The following is a 13,291-nucleotide window of genomic DNA, read 5'->3' on the forward strand; positions in this document are numbered from 1 at the left end:
GCGCTGAGTGACGCATGAAAGCTCCTCCGTGTGTCCTTCAGGGTGGCATTAGCTCCTATTAGGTGCCTGGTACTGCGATGTACTGCGACGACAGTGGGAATGAGACAAGTCCCTGACCCCCACCAAACCACAAAACCTCCACGTCTCCGCACTGCCTGTGCCCCTTGTGTGTCCCCACACACACTGCTCCCCCTCCTCCCTGCTCACAGTGTCCTCTCCCCCTTAGCCCGATGCGCACAGGACTGCCCCCCACCTGGCTGCCCTTCTAAAACCTGACCCCTGACAATGGTTTTCTCTCCTTTATTTTCCAACATTTTTAAGCACAAGCCTACAAACCGTCCCATCCGTCTCTTTACCGGGTGTCAGTTCAAACACGAAATGTTAGAACATCTCTGGCGCAAAAGGTTACACTAAGTAAGAAGCCTCCAGCCATGAATAAGCAATGTGTCCCCTAAGAGGTGTTCTCATTAATTGTGTGTCGGTCCCCATTGGCTCCTGGAGGACACGTGCAGGTTCCCTTCCAGGTAAAGCTTTGTGCCTGGCTTCCACCACGAGCGGAGCAAGGAAGCGGTTTCGCTGGGTTCGGAGATGCAAAGAGTCAAGCAGATGAAAAGCAAACCCCGGAGGCTTCGGTTTGAAAGGGCCACGGTTTTCACATTCGGACCCACGCAAAAGTCGCCCAAAGCCTGGCCAAGAAATTTTAATGAGTGCTTAAGTGTGGATTTAAAAACTACATCTGTGTATTTCTATGCAGCTGAAGTCAGAAAATATGAGTGATAACAGTTGCAGTGAATTTCATAGGCTAATGCCAGCTACTGCGAGACAATGACCTAAAGCTGGGCAGCTGTCGCCGCCGAGGTGCCCGCTTCCTTCCTGCAGGAATGCGGCAGGAGGCTCTGGGGCAGCCTGGGCGGGGGCGGGGGCGGGGGTGCCCTGCAGGCCCCCACATCCCGGCTGCCAGAGCATCTACCGGCCAGGACACCGTTTCCACGGCAACTTGGGACATCAGCATCCGGATGGCTAAAGAGAAACAGAACGAAGTGTTTCACCTGGGAGCGTTTTCGGGGCCAATCCCCATGTAACTTTTGCTCACATTCCTATGGGTGGGACTCTGTCGCAGGACCCCATCTAAAATCAAAAGAGGCTGGGAAAGGCCATGGAGCTTTGTGCCCACCGAAGAGAATAAGCAGTATTTTTAAACACCCGAGAGCCTCTGCCTCCCCTGCGAAAACCCAACAGGCGGTGCAGCTCACGCCCCGCCTTCTCATTTCAGAATGGGGAAACTGGGGCTGGACGAGCTAATTGTCTTAGCCTCCCTTGGGGCCTGGGCGGGGAGTTCAAGGCCAGGCCTAATGTGCAATCACCCTAGCCCCAGGCCACTACTCACATTCCAAAAACAAAGGCACTTGCCAAGATTGTTCAAAAGCATTCCTTCACCAAGATGCTGTGTGGCCGCAGAAGTTGCACCCATGCCGGCCCCACCTCCTGTTCTGGGCATCTGGCCATGCGCTGCCAGGATCATGAGGTTGACAGTGCTGTCTTCCCATAGCAGACACATCGCATACCTGGTTCCTCCCCAGCTGTGCAAACCTCACACGCACTGAGAGCCCGGGCCCTGTCCTAAATACTTCCTATTTCACTTCTGACTCCGTATTCCTATTATTAGTTTCCTGAAACAGTGACAAAATTGAGGCCAAGGGAGGTTAATCCACGTGCCAGAGGTCACACACCTGAGAGGTGGCAGAAGCAGGATTTGAACCCAGGGAGGGGGTGTGGTTCCAGACTCCAATTTAATCACTCCGTTTTACAGCCTTAAAGTAAAATTCCCTTAATAAAAGAGTTTACAATGAAATAATAGACATTAATTAACAGGACAAATCTCAGGCTCACAGCCTGATTTCTGCCTAACCGTGGCTTCCTTCCCTCCCCCCCCCCCCCCCCCCGAGTTCCTAGGCCTTAAGCGAGAAACTAATCCTTATTTTCAAGTGTTTATTAGATTTTCTATAAGACTTCTTGAGAAAGTGGAGATTTAAAGGTATTTTAGATACTGCATGTGTGGCTTTTATGAAGTGTGTCACCCTGTCCCAGCAGTGCCCACCTCAGTGTCCCGTTCACTCACTGTCCTAGAAGGCAAAACCAATGCTAGGTTACATACACCCTATCTGAGCTGTTAAGAACAGCCAAACTCATGCCAAGACAGAGATGGGCCTGGGTCTCTGTTTTCTAATAAAAAATAAATAATATTCGGTACGAACAGCTTGCTATTATTCCTAATAAACTTTTCATTCACTCAACAAATATTACTCAATAAATATTCCAGGTTCCAGGCAGTAATTGCTCTACTATAAATGAGGGCAATAAAGCCTGTGGCCCAGCTGGTCTTACATTTTGTAGAAGAGGTGATAATAAATGAATAAAAACAGTTTTCTAAGTGCTGAGGGCTTGAAGAAAATTAAAGTGAGGTGAGGGACAGAGTGATGTGGGGTGGGCGTGACTACAGCCAGCAGCATGGTCTAGAAGCCTTCTCTGATGGCAGGATATTTGAGCGGAGACATGAATGCCATGGAGGATCCCACATGCAACACTGCAGTGGGTCCTGGAAGAGGAAAGAACATTTCCTCAGGCAAAAGCAGCCTTGGAGGGTTCAAGAAACAACAGAGAAGTTCAGGAGCTGCTTTCTTGTGAGAAGGGCAGGAAGTTGACCAAACATAGGCAGGCACCAGGTAACAAAACATCTTTTATACCCCTGAAGAGATGCATTCCATTATCATATAAATGGGAGCCACTGTAGGGTTCTGAATAGAGAATGATGTGATTTGATTTATGTTATTTTATTTTTTGTTGTTGTTAATCCCCACCTGAGAGTATTTTTTCCATTGATTTTTAGAGACAGTGGAAGGGAGGGAGGGAGGGAGGGGGAGATAGAGAGAGAAAGAGAAACATCAATGTGAGAGAGACATATCAATTGGTTGCTTCCAGCACACACCCCAACCAGGGCTGGGGATTGAGCCTGAAATCCAGGTACATGCCCTTGATCAAGAATCGAACCCACAGCCTTTTGATGCATGGGCTGAAGCTCTAACCACTGAGCCACACAGGCCAGGTCTGATTTATGTTCTTAAGCGATAACTCAGTCTACTAGATGAAGAATGGACTCTGGTAGAGCAGAAGTGGAAGAAAGAAGACCAGAGGAGATGCTACTGGAACAGTCCAGGAGAGAGCTGTTGGCAGCTTAGACTACAAGAGGAAGTATCTGAGATGGCTGAAAGTGTCTTATTCAGGATATATCTTAAAAGTAAAGACAAACAGGATTTACTGATGAATTAGATATATCATAAAACAGAAAGAAAAAAATGTGTCTATTATGTTTTGGGCATGAGGATGAACGATGGTGTTTATTCTTAAAACAAGTTCAGACCAAGGGAAGGGATGCTGGTGGAGGCTGGTGACTGTCCGGGGGGGGGGGGGGGGGGGCTGGTATCAAGAGCACTCATCGGGAGGAATCAAGCTTGAAATAGCTGAGTTTTTCATTGATCTATAGATCAACAATAGGATGCTCAGCCTGGAGTCCAAGTGACAGACTGGTCAGGAGGGAGAGTCGAGAATGACAGCAAGAAGCTCTGGGTAACATGGGTGTGCTCCAATGTAACTGGGAATTTGGAGCAAAATCGAAAAAGAAATGTCCAGCAGTTACAGAAGAGCAAGGAGAACAGGCCTGGTGATACAGGTATGGAATACAGGTATGGAAACAGGATACAGGTATCGAAACAACCCTGGAAATAGCCAAGTTTCAGCTTAAGAAGGAAAAAAGACAAGGGACTATTCAGAGAAGACAAGAGACTGGGGACAGAGGGATTGTGCTGGTGACAGGTCATAAAGACCAGGGAGTAGGAACGTTTGGAAGACCAGGAAGAGCTCTGCAATTGGGCCAGGTTACTGGTCATACAGGACCACATGGGTAATAAGAATCTAAACAATACATGGTCTGGAGGGTCTCTGACTTAGGGGTGGCTAAGATAACCTGGAAAGTAAGATACAATAGGGTCTGTCCCAATGGTCTCTTGGGAAAAAGAGGTAATCAATTCCAATTATATTCCTACAATTCCAATTATCTTCCTATGCCAGAGCGGCCTCCTGGATACACGCATACCTCGGAGACACTGCAGGTCGGGTTCCAGATCGCCACAACAAAGCAAGAATCATACTAAAGTCAGCCGCACTCTTTTTATTGGTGGAAGGGTCCTGCCTTCAGTTGTAAAAAAAGCAACATCTGTGAAGCACAATGTAGCTGAGCGCAATAAAACCAGGTGCCTGTGTTTGTTACGCAGGGACTGGGAAGTCAGGACTGGGACAGGGACAGTCACACTGAGAGCACTCAGAACTCTGATGTCGCCTCTGTGGACTGCAGTGGCTCGTGTCTCTGTGGGTGACAGCGTGGTCTAACCAGTCCTCAGTGGTCCTTTACCAGTGATAATTATTTAAGAAAACTGTTATACCCAAGTGTACAGTTTCCCGGGGCTGTTATAAAAGTGCATTACAAACCGGGCAGCTTAAAAATCATAGAAATGTTCTGCCTCACAGCTCAGAAAGCCCGGACTCTGAAGTGCAGGTGTCGGCAGCCACGCCTCCTATGGAACCTGGCAGAGAGATTCCTCGTCGCCTTTAGTGGCCTCTGGAGGTCCGTGCACTGGCAATCGCTGGCACTGCTTGGCTAGCAACTGCTTAACTCCTACCCCGGTCATGGTCATGAACATCCCATGGCATTTCCCTTTGCGTCTACTATGCCTCCACATTGTGACCTTATAAGGACACCACCAGTTACACCGGATTAGGGGCCCACCCACTTTAATATGAATCCATCTTAAATACCTAATTATATCTTCAATGGCCACACTTCCACATAAGGTCATATTATGAGGTCCTGGGTGTTAGGACTTCAATATGTCTTTTTCTTTCTTTCTTTGTGTGTGTGTATGTGTGTAAGCGCAGGGAGAGAGGTGGCACAATTCAACCCACAGCACCCAAGTGTCGCTCTTTCCAGTTTTCATGAATAACTACTATGGCAAGTTAAAAATAACTTGCATATATTTTCTTTCTTCCTTCCTTCCTCCTAGGTTCTGACTGGTGAGAGTTGTTCTGGATTCAGCTTTTCGGATGAGCAGGGTTTCCTAAAGATGATCACTCTAAGTGTCAGAGCACTTCCCCGCTCACCCACCGCACGACCGCCTGTTTGAAAGCCAGACAAGATCGAGAAATTATTTCCCCGTGGCTGTATCGGCCTTCGCCTCCATGGGGAAAACAAAGCTTTGTCTGAAGGTTCATTTCAGTTTTGTCATGTTTCCATCAGTCCAGTGGTTGATGCTGTTTTCTATACAAATTTTATTCTTTTCAAAAACCACCAGCAATATTGTAAGATTAATTCATATGCTCACTCTTCATTTTATAAGACCATTCTACCCCCCAAAAACTTTCAAAGCTAAAGCATCTCACACCAACAAGACAGCAAATTGGCTAAATGCACCCATATAAACCCAAGCAACTCAATCACATGAAGTGGTGAGATCTGGGGAAAACAGATCATGAAAGGTTGAGACTGCTAAATATAATTTAAACCAATTTACAACCATGGCATAGGACTCAAGTGAAAGACTATTTCTGTGCATCCATCAGTGAACTGTGAGCTCAGCTGCTAATGCCAGACACACTAGTCTTGCCCCAGATTTGCACATGAGAAAAGTTACCAAATGCAGAGAGGCTTCCTTTCTACTTTCACCATATTCCTGCAGGCCCTGAGCTACACTCTCAGTGAACAGGAGACGTGGCTGAAGAGAAAAGTACCATCAGAGAACATTAAGGCCGTGAGGGCTTAAACCCCTGCACTCAATGGCTTCCTTACCCTTCAGTGGATATCATGGAAAAACCAGTCTTCCAAGGAAAAGGGGTCCATAAATTTTAAATCTATACATAAATCCCTGGCCCCACTATTTGTTTCAGATAACCTGGCTCCAAAGAACCTTCTGTATGGCTTGTTCTGGTAGGAAATTCATCTTCAGAGCCATGAATTGTCATAACTTGCTAAGCAGCAATCTTGTTAAGAAACATAAAGAAACACCTGTCTTCTCGCTCCCTCTCTGGAATGAAATAGCTCAAGAAATTATTTGAACTGAAGAAGATACCTACGATCTAAACAGATGTGTAGAGAAACCCAGAAAAGTACAATTACAGGTAGATGGAGGGGCAGAAGCAAGATGTGGTACCTCTATCAAAGTGTAGCTATGTAGGTGCTTAAGCTTTAATAACTTATAATGAAAATTGCTAAATGTGAAAATATTACATATACAAATACATGCATATGTGTGTATAAATGTATAAAACAGAAAGTTGTAACTATACACTAAGCTTCATGTCCACTTTTTCATTTTAACCCAGAAAAACTATTTGAGGTAGGTAATAACTATCTTCTTTATACAGAGACTTAAAAATTTTGCCCAAGATCACACAGAGAAAGTACCTACACCAGGATTAACAGAATCCTGCCTGCCAGCCTGTTTTCTTTCTAGCATAGCACCCCTGTTGGAGTATGAGTTAGCAAAGTCTTGCTGGTTGGAAATCTTTGTCTCCACCAACTGCACTGCCATTAAACATTCCTATCACTTACTCCTCTCTTACCTCACACATGCAATTTGAAATTACATCCTAAACCCAACCAATTCTTGATTTCCTAAAAAAATAGTTTTATTTGGCCATCCATGTGATGTTAATGGTATTATTATATATTTTCAGTATTCTATTACACAGAGTGGGAACCCATCAACCTGCTCCCAAGGAAGCAAACAGACCTCAGATAATGCAAGGATAGTGTTATATCTTACCCATCAGTGGAGACATTGGACTTAGAATAAATATACTATTAATAATAATTGCACTTTTTTCAAGATTCCACAAGAGAGATGCCAATGATCTTATTTCCCATACAACAAAGACAGAAATTGATAAGTCAAGTGCCCACCTAGTCTGTCCCCTAAGCCAGGGCACCAGGTAGACTGGATTTCAGACTCTTCATTGAGTCGTGTTTCCACCTAGATCTAGTCAATGTTCCATTCCAGAGAAATTCATGGTAATTCTGAGAAATTATTAACACTCTGTGAGAGTCCAAGGCTGCTGATACCTGAAGCAAAAGTTGGTGGAAGAACCTGGAAAACACTCTTAGTCTGAACCAATGATGGTGATTCTAGGATTCTTAGCCAAGGGACCTCTGGAGGCCAGCTGGGTCTTCTCTGTGTCTCCATGCCACAGACTACATAAAACCTTAAATACTCCCATACTCAATTCCCAAAATACTTCCAGTAAAAACATTCCAGTGCTCCAGGACAAGAAGGAACAACCAAATTCCCTTTCTAAGACGAGAAGAACTTGGCAATGAAGATGTGGTAGAGTGAAAAAAAAGCTCTGTGGTTAAAAAAAAAAAAAGAGAGAGAGAGAACTAGCCTAGGAGTCAGAAGTAATTGGTTCCGAGTCCAGCTCAGCCACCATCTGACTGTGTGATTTGGGAAAATGCCTCACTTGCCTCCCAGTGTTTTGGTTTCCTGATCTATAAAATTGGAATAGTAATTGCATTCACTTCATGGAACAGCCATGAGGATTAAATAAGACCCTGACAGTGCTCAACACTTGACACTTAGCAAACAGAGTTGTACCAAACAATATCAGAGGCAGAGAAGAAGAGCTAAGAAGGCAGGTCCTAGTACCAGACAGAGCCAGCAGCTAGGAGACAGCGTGGTAATAAACATTAGCTAATTGCCCCAGAAACAAGTCAGAGTGATGCTTTTTGCACTTAGTATGAAAAGGGGGGCCTTCCTTCAGGTGTGGGTCGCAGGGACTGAGGCTCACAGCCTGGGTATCAAGTGTGGGCTGGAGGTCAGCTCCTTCTCGCCCTTTCAGAGAGACATCCTTGTGCGAGACTGATTATCACCAGCCTCATTATCTGTAAAACCAGGTGGCTGAACTCCCTGGTCTTTGTAATCCTTTCAAAAGCAAAAGAAACATTTCTGCAAAACACCTCGCCTTGTAGGTGAGGAGTGCTGAAGAACAGCGCTGTCCTTCTGTGCCCTTCCCTAGGTTCCTCTGAACACTGGCACACTCCTCCTCCCTCTGCCCCATGGTTCGTTGGGTTTTTCGTTTTCCCATTTTAGTTTTTGGCTCCTTAAACAGACTGGGTGTGCTTCCAGGAGCCTCCCTCTGCAGCCCCATCTGTCCATGCTCTTTGGAGCCATGGTCCACCGGCTGGATGCCTGGCAGGCCCCGGAGGTGAGCACACAGTAGTGGATCTTAGGAGGGGGCAGGGCAGTCAGAACAGCACATGCTCCCTGAGTGGCACTGCTCTTCTGAACCAGTTAACTCATAAACAACAGATCAATAGTTACACCAGGAGACAACCAAGCAGACTCCAAGCAGAGAGAAAGATGGGCAGAGATGTGCTTTTCTGAGCCCTTCTTATATTGAAAATGCTAATTTCCCTGAGGTCCACCTTGGGTTGACCATATCAACAGAGAGTGGCATTTCTTCCAAGGGGCTGGGTAAGGAAGTGATCTGGCAGAAAGAGGGCATGTGTCATGAATGCAGCTATGCAATAACAGGCAACAGATACAGCCCTCCTGTGTCCTGGACAGAAAGACACCAGCTCAATCACTAATGTGTAGTTGTAACCTCCTCAAGAGCAACCTCACCCCACACAGAAGAACCACCTCACACAGCTGCAAAACCTGGACAGTAACAGGTCCAGGCAAGGACACCACAAGACATCTGAGGGAAAGGGGCAGAGAAGGGCAAACGGAAGATAGTGATGTCAGACACTGATTCCTTCATATCCTCACGCAGCAACTATTTTCTGAGCACCTCTATGGGCCAGACACGTTACACAGTTTGAGAATAGGACAGATGAGGTACCTACCCTCAAGGAAAGTGCAGGCCAGCTGGGGAAACAGATACTAAGCACATACCAAATAAATGAAAGGGAACACTTTCCGATACAGACGATTGTTGTGAAGAAATAACCCTGATGACATGCCAATATAAGACTGGTGGCAGTGGTGGTGGAGTGTTTCTATGTGAGTGTCCAGAAAGGCTCCAGTGATGAGTCCCACGTGAGCTGAGGCTAAGACGGAAACAACTGCCCAGGGGAAGATCTGGAGATCCGGGGCAGGGGCATTCCCAACAGTGGCAACCATGAGTGGAAAGGCTCTGTGGCAAGGATAAGTTTTGGGTATTCATGAAACAGAAAGGAGGCCAAGTATCTCCAGCAGAGTATGTAAAGGGAAGGGCAGGAGGACAGTTACTCAGACTTTATTAGGAAAAACCATGGAGCACATCATGTAATAGGGTGTGAACCTGAAAAGGACATAGCTCTGTCCTCCAGAGGCCATGGAGGAGCTGGAGAGACTAACAGAGAACCCACCTGCCTAAAAACAAAATGCTAAGTGTTTTACATGATAGAAATAAAGTGCCAGAGCTTCCAGCATCTAGAAGAGGACTCCATGGGTTTTCTCAAGTATCAAAACCACATTATTCTGTGCTATTCCATGGACCTGCTATCTCTAAACTCGACTTCAATCTTATACATTTCTCAGACATTTTATTAACTCAACTCCTACCCCCGCAAAAAAAATCACCGTGCAGTGACAAAACCTACAGTCTAGATACAGGACAGAGGTGTAGCTCAGCCTCTGTTACTCACTCTCCAGATGAGCCTAAGGTAATATTTGGTGAATCTATAAACACATGAAACATATTCATCTAAATCGCCAAGGAGCACATGGACACGAAGTGAAGGTCTCTAATTAATGACACCCCCAGTTGGGCCTCTCAGGCTCTCCTGCTCTCACTGCATCCTCGTGTTCCCATCAGAGGAGCTCAGTCCTGCCCACTGTGGGTGAGGACACTCCTGGCCATATATCAACCACTTGTTAATGGGCCTCTGCCTCAGCTGCTGATGACCTCTGTCCACAGCCCACCTTTGCATTGCACCCAAGACCCTGAAATGTGAAGTCCATGCCTCCTGCTTTTTCCAAGCCCAACCCCCAGCTCAGTGCCCTCCCTGTAAGAATCACTCAATAAATCTCCACTGACTGACCACAGTTGTATTTTAAAATCCAATGACAGAGCGATGTGTTAAGGAATTAAACTGAATATAGGCTGGGGATATTTTTGGTTTATTTTCATTTGTTTCATCTGTTCGGTAAACATTTGGAAGCACACGGTGCTCATAGCATTACAGGCATGATCTGCTTTTCTAGAGCTAGCTGCTCCCTAGTCCACATGGAGGAAGGAGACAGAGAGTTAAGCACAAGGTATTCCCATCCGAAATCAGGCCCATGGCAAGAGGCTGGTCTCAGGGTAAGCACAAGGTATAAGCTGAAATGAGGGGGGGTGGGGATTACATTCCAGTGACCAATGAATTTATTGGGGAAAGCTGTTGTACAAAGTCAAGGAGCAAAGTCCAGAGACAGCATCCCAGCTCTGTCCCTTTTGTGATTTTAGGTGAATTCCTCTCTTGGGGGTTCAGCTTTCTCGTCTATAAAATAGGAATAATTAAGTCTAGTTCAGAGAGTTGTTGTGAGAATTAAATATTACTATGCATTAAAAATGTTTCACACAGTAACTGGCCAGTAATTGATGGAATATTCATCTTATTCAACATCATTATTACTAATGCCTCACAACAAGGTTTCAAAACTTCCTATCTGTGCAACCTGGGTCAAATGATGTCAACTCTCCATGCCTCAGTTTCCTCATCTGCAAGGTGGGGATAACAATAGAGGCTGCATCACAGGGTTTCTAAATAGGGTTAAATGCTAACATTATGAGGTTGGATGATGGGTGATTTTTATATAAAACATTTAGAATGCTCCCTAGCAAACAGTGAGTGCTCAATAAACCTTGGTTATTACTGTTATTACTGCACATTCCGTTTTATGTAACCTCACCCTTTTTAAAAAAGAAAAGGGTGCATACAGGCTATGAGCAGAAGGGCAGAAAGAGTGGGAGACTGCAGGTCGCTGGCAATTTTTTCAGGCTGTCAATGGCATGTTAGGTGAAAGCTCCCCCAATACCCCCACAAGGATCATCAGTGCTGATGAGATGAAATAAAACACCTGTAAAAGTTTCCTCACACTGGAATCGCTGCTGAAGTGTTAGTTCTTTGGGGACTGGAAAAGAACCCTCCGAAAGTGACAGTGGAGGGAACAAAGCCAAAGGAGATGACATGAGAGCAGAAAGTCCTCTGCCGGTTGAGGCGAGAACTACAAGCATCACCCTCCAGTCGCCACAGCGGTGTGGACGGTGGCTCCGGGCAGAGCAGAGGCACTGGGGGCCTCCCTAGGGAGGTTCTGTGTAGTTTGGTCGCATGCTGAACAAAACATGAAGAAAGGGAGGGAGGGAAGAGAGGAGGGAAGGAGGAAAAAAGAAAGAAGAGACCCACATACACACCCAAAAAAGCAAAAATAAAATAACCCAGAGCCCTGAATCACTGATTGTTGCAACCTGAAATCAGGTCATGCGTAAATTTTATGTAAGCAAAATAGGCTCTATAATTCCTACTTGTTTCTCTGTACAAAATGCAGAGCCTGTGTTGAGAGTTCAAGGGCTTGCACTCCACAAAGGTGCACCCAACAGGGTGGCTCTTTCTTGTTCCAGGGCATCAGAGCCTTAGAAGAGCAAGGGTCCTTCTGCGGAGGCAGGGGCATCCTCCCTGCAGACGTGCTGATAGCCCTGCTGCCCACTTCCCGTCCGAAATCAGGCCCATGGCAAGAGGCTGGTCTCAGGCAGACCCTAGTTCCTCTAATCCCTGCCCTGTGGGGCTCCACTCACTGGGAGGTTCTTCCTCCTGATGTCAGGAAGACAGCCAGCCCGGGGCTGGCACAGAATGGCAGGAGATGCTCCAGGAGGGCTTTTTATGCCATGGCTGGGTTGGGGCTAGAGAGGAAGTCCCACCACATCCCATTTCCTCCATCTACACCCAAACAAGGCCAGTGTGTCTACGCATATGTGAAAATGCAAACATTAGTGCCTAAAAGAGACAGTGAGAGGGACCCCAGAGTGAGAAAGAAAGGAGGCATGGAAAGAAAGACAAAGAAAAAGAGAAGCCAGCCAGCACATGATAATGTGATTTTAAAGAGAAGCTGCTCCTAACCCAGGCCCACCCCCTGACTGAGCATCTGCTAAATTCAGCCCCTCTCTAGAGAGTCCTGATTTTCATGAGCCTAGGGGGCTGCCTTCTGGAGACCAGATCCTGGCCTGTCCAACACTCATCGTTCCTATAATACGGGGCTACTCTGTGCAGGGCCCCTTTGCTATTCCTTTATCTCCAAATCTCTGTACAGCTGACTACCTTCCACCTTCTTGAAAATACCAACCCATTTCTTTCTAAAATGTTCTGGGCAAATGTCTCTATTTTATCTCTTGGGGATTACTCCTTGCAGCCAAAGATTAGGGACAAGGGGAGGCATGCAGAGAACACTAAATAACATCGACTACATTGCTTTAGGAGTTCATTTTTGTTTTTCCCTTAAGTAGACTGAAATCCCGGCACATTTGGAGTTCCCATTGAGCCCCTTGATAAAGCAGATGCACACTTATTTCAGGGTGGGAGGTAGTTAGATGTTTAACCTTTGTTTAAAATAGTCCCCAAAGGGCTTAGTGGAAGAGCTTGATTTCAAGAACCAAGGAGTGACCAGGGATTCACTGGGCAATGGGGATTAGCTCCCCAAAGACAGAGGAGCATGGGATGCGAGCAGTCCTTGCATGGGTCACACTTCCTTTGGCAAAGTCCTCCCAGTGCCCTCCCCCACCACCATTTTCTATCCCGTGGGTATTGCATTAAGTGTACTATCCACAAACAATCCAATCTTAGGACAGTCACCAGGGGGCCAAAGAGTGGACACCAGCACCAGCACCAGCACCAAGAGTCTTCACGTGCAAAGGACAAGAACACTGCCACGTTGCCCTGTGGTTAGCTCAACAGCCCTGTTTGGAAAACTTTATTTAAGAGGGCATATTAAATCTAAGAGACATAGGGAACTGGTTGTTCCGATCAGTCTTCTCAACTTCCACCTCAGGCTGACTCGCAGAATCCCAGAGGGCGAGACTCCACTGCCCTCACTAATTCTGCGCTGCCCTCCTGTGAGGGGCACAGCTCTAGGCTCTGGAAATTGAGTCAGCATTTCAGTAGGCGGGGTGACCAGGAAGACAGAGTCTTACTACTTTGCACAAAACAAAACCAAAATTCCCCTCCTCC

The 13,291-nt window shown here is 46.3% G+C and overlaps 1 protein-coding gene across 4 annotated transcripts in view; it reads right to left on the reverse strand.

Moving 5' to 3' along the window:
- Window positions 1-13,291, reverse strand: part of NTM (neurotrimin) — an 873,264-nt gene that overhangs the window by 367,624 nt on the left and 492,349 nt on the right. The window lies entirely within an intron of this gene.

The sequence above is a fragment of the Miniopterus schreibersii genome (assembly GCF_964146895.1).
Source record: "Miniopterus schreibersii genome assembly, chromosome: 20".
Taxonomy (NCBI): Eukaryota; Metazoa; Chordata; class Mammalia; order Chiroptera; family Miniopteridae; genus Miniopterus; species Miniopterus schreibersii.